Raw genomic sequence first — 4,419 nt, forward strand, 5'->3', positions numbered from 1 at the left:
TTGAATGGGTGGAGTGATATTACTCCTGGGAGTTTGGGTGGGATTGCAGTTCACTGTGACCTTACTAGATGCAGCCATCACCATCTGCTCAGAGCCTCTTTTATCTCTAGTCATTTATGGTGAGCCATTAAACATTTCATGTTAAGGAAACACATTCTTGATTCCATTAAAAATACTGTATACAGATGTTTTGATAGTCCTTCTAACCAAAAGGACATACAGTCATTCCTTGTCCTCGACAGGTCACACACAAACCCCCAAGGAAGGGTTTGGGCAGGTGGGGCTGAGAATATTTTGGTGTTTTGAGAGGTCAGTTGCTGTCAGCTGGCAGGGTAGAAATTAATTCTCTGTCTTTTTGGTACGATTTTTGACATCCCACCATGGCTTTCCATTCACCCTGTGGGTAAGTGCTTTTCTGCTAACCTGTACTTCCTTATACTGCTTAATTGAAGAGTTATTTATTACAGTAGCAAGGAATTAAGAATTGCTATGGCAAACTTCACCCCTCTTTTCTAAGCAATTATTTTAGCATGGTTCCAATGGGTTATTCAATCTCATTAATTTATTTTTATAAGTGTTAAAAGATGCAAAACAATTATTGCAATATGATGATATGAATGAAAATGTAAATTTAACCTGAAGCATTTATCAATAAATCGATGTATTTTTTTAAACTTTTATACCTACAGAATGTGCATACTTTTTAAACTATAAATTTAAATTCTAAATAAAATTTGAATTAAGAACAAAATCTGCCTGTGCCTAGTTTGTGATTATTTAAACCAATCTAAGCTGATGTCATCCATTTGCACTGGCTGCACACATGAATTAATTCCATAAAGACATTTAGCTTTTCAGATGTTTTGTTCTGTTGTCATGTCTAGATTTACCCAATGTTTGAGTTAGGTAATTAAAAATAAACCACTACTCCATTAGCACTCTTTAAATTTAAATGCAAACATTTTTCATTTATTAATCTTTCAATGCCTGTAATAATCCAGATGATGTAAGTGGTCACCTCTTGAATGCATGTAAGCTTTTTCTCCAGGAATAAAATTAAAAATAAATTTGGGGCAGCAGTGCACTGCTCTGTCAACTTTAATAGTACAGCAGTGGAAATTAGTGACTTGATAAATTCTATTCATGCTAGGATCATGGGGTAATTAAAATACATTAATATGTTGTATTACTCAAACGTTTCTGGGTAATTTAGTCATAATTTGTAAAACATGTTTTGTATCTTAGATATCCTCCTTTAATGAGACATTTCCCAAGTGGTATTTTTGTTATGTTTTTCCTTATATATATATATGTATATATTCTTAGAGATACTGTTATATTTCATACAGTTAGTTATGTAATCTGGTCAAACTGCATTCTTTTTGTGATTGTTACAGATTCTTAAAGAACAGGATTACTGTGGGAATTTCCTTAATTTAGAAGCACTAAATTGGGAGATTAAAACAACCTGCTTCTACCAAAGCAGTAATTAAAGTTTTTACACAAAAGGGCAGCCTCTGGCTGTGTGTGGCTGCAGGGCAGAGCCCCTCCAAACCTGTGGCCACGGCCAGGAGCCTCCTTTGCTGTGCTGACCTGTGCTGTTGCCTGCTTGGTGAGACTCCTGTGGCATCAGGAGCAGCTCCTGTTCACCAGGGTCTGGAAGAGGTTAACAGCAGAGGGCAGAGCCTGCAGTGGAGTTCAGAGAGCAAATTGTCCTTGGAGTCTGTGGACTTCCTTCAGGTGTGACCTCTTCTTCCCAAGAAAAGAAAATGGGTGTGAGTGCTTTTACAGAGGCAGTTCCAAGGCTTGCACCAAAATCTCATACAAATGGTTTTACCCAAGCACAAGCCACTGATGGCCATGTGCAGGGCTGGGTCACAACCAAGAAATGTAGTTTGCAGTCGCCAGGGAAAAGCGGAAATGCAAAAGTAGGTCTGTGCTGTTCTTTGCTGCCAAGTGCTGGGGATATGATACACTTGGGTGGATTTAGGAATGGACTAGGCCCATTTTAGAGTTTTAATCCTTTCCTGTTTGTTTAAATAGGATTTTCCACATTCCAAACGCGGGTGCTGTGTAGCTGATCCACCTTCTGGCTTCTCCCCTTTTAGCTTCCCAAAGTGCTTATTACAGGAGCATGCACGAGGTGGGTGGGGATGGTGTGGGTTTGCATGACCTCAGGCTGGCTTAAGCCACTGGGGACCTACATGTTCAGAAACCTCAGGTTTTTACACCTGTCTTTCCCAAATGCCTATATGTATCTTTGTAAATGCACCAGACAAGAAATGGATCTGCAGTTAATCAGACGTGTTCTAAAAATAGAGGGAAATATCCCCAACAGATATGCAGGATTTTTACAGGATAAATCTATAAATCTGATAAGCCAGAGACACACATGGTATTTCCACTGTCAGATCTTAACCCCTTCACCTTCATCCCCTTCCTAAGGAATAGGATGGGGATACTGGGATTCTTGACATTTTTCCTGGTATAGGAAACTGTTGTCTCACATTGTGGAGCTAACACAAGCTGAAATACGGTTATTTGGAGTGGGAGGGGGACTGATGTTGCACTGTCATGTAACTATGATATGTTTCCTTTAAAATGTCATCCTACATAATGAATTTAGTTTTAATTCTGCTTATCTCTTAGAACCAAGCAGTAAAACCTGTAATATGTCTTCATATCCTCAGGGCAAAATTGGAAGGGCCCAATGATGCAAAGCTGACCCTACAGGTATTTGCACATCTAGAATTGTATTAGATTAAAGGATCCTGATGGGATGTACAATCTCATGTGTCCTGTATTACTTGAGAACAGAGATGAGGAGGAAAATGGCCCTCAGGAAGATTTCTCCCTTTCAATTGGGGCATTCCTGCAGCTCCCCAAACTACTACTAGGGAGGGAGGGGAGCTGGAAAGCAGAATCCACATCTGCTGCTGCTTTGGCCGTGCTGTTAGGAAAACCCATCTGAAATTCCTCTGTCTTTTGGAATATTTTCTTAATCAAAACTCTTAAGAGTGCCTCTGTGGTGGGGAACAAGGCTCCCATTGAGAATGCTACCTCTTCTGGGGAGTAGTGACAGAGCTGCAGTGGAGAGGGTTGGCTGGGCTTTCCAGATAAGCCATGACTGACTTGTTTATTTGTAGTTTGTAGCCTTGTTAATCAAAAGAAATCTGTGGAAGATGCTCTGAGGTGGTCTACCAATAAAGTCCAAGCCTGATAATAGGTGAGCTTTTTAATTAGTCAGTTGTATGATATTTATGTATCTGTGTAGAGCAGGCTATTAGTTAAATATTGATTTAGCAGAGGAGCAGTGTTCTCTTCCTGTTTGCACTCTGACTGTAAACACTGTGCTGCAGGTGCTAGGGACATGCTTGTTGAATTTTCCTTGGTTTTAATTTAGAACTAATTCAACCTGAAGGACAAGGCATGTTGCTATAATAATTAAACTTCAAAGTAGCAAACGAGACCATTTTCCAAACCAAGTTCTATCTAGTATCAACAAACTGCTCTTAAATCTGACCAAAGTTCAATCAAATTGCTAAAAGCACATGGTAGGGAGATCCTGGCTGTAGAAAATTGAAGGGGCATGTCTTTAACACTGCCTAACCCCAATTAGCAGTGTTTATTTTGGGATGCAGGAGCCTCACACTGATCCTGTTTTCTCTTTGGCTGTTCTTTATTCTGACGAAGCAGAGCACTGGGGCTGGCTATTGCTTGTCAGCTGAAGATCCTCTCTGCAAATCCCCTGTGTGTCAGTTGTCTTTTGTGCTTTAGTGTCTACTGTGACCACATGGACATTTATTTGACAGGAGTCTGTGACCCTCAAACACTTTGGTGAGTCATGGAAAGAGTGAACTCACCCGTATAGAGTTTAATCTGTCCTCCTCTGATAGATTTAATTTCTGCCTGGCAGGCTCTGCTCACTTACATGGTGTCTGACCTGGATATTGAAACCCAGCAGCAGCAGAACCACTTACCAAAGAGTCCTCTCTGGATGGAGGGTGGGCATTAATATTCATGAGCTGTTACTTATTTACACTGGTAAATATTGAAACTTCTGTAGAACACCATTTGATCTCTCTGAGGGATAATTATCTTTTGACAGAAATGCACAGCTACAGTGAGCTTACTGAAAGCTGTTTGTCCTAAAAAATACTGATTTCTTTGAGGGAACAATATATTTTAATGGACTTGGTTTTCTGTTAGTAAGCACTTGCCAGGATTAAGTAACAATACGTTTGTAAACTGATGATAGCAAGTGGTTCAGAGTCCTGACAGAGCTTTGAAAACTATTATTTAAAGAGAATATTCATTATAACTCTATTAAGGAAAGACAGTGGGGAAACTGGGTCCAAATCAATTGTTCTTTAACCACACTGTGAGCAAACAAATAGATAAGGTTAATGAAACAATAAT

The sequence above is a fragment of the Oenanthe melanoleuca genome, chromosome 8 (assembly GCF_029582105.1).
Source record: "Oenanthe melanoleuca isolate GR-GAL-2019-014 chromosome 8, OMel1.0, whole genome shotgun sequence".
Lineage (NCBI taxonomy): Eukaryota > Metazoa > Chordata > Aves > Passeriformes > Muscicapidae > Oenanthe > Oenanthe melanoleuca.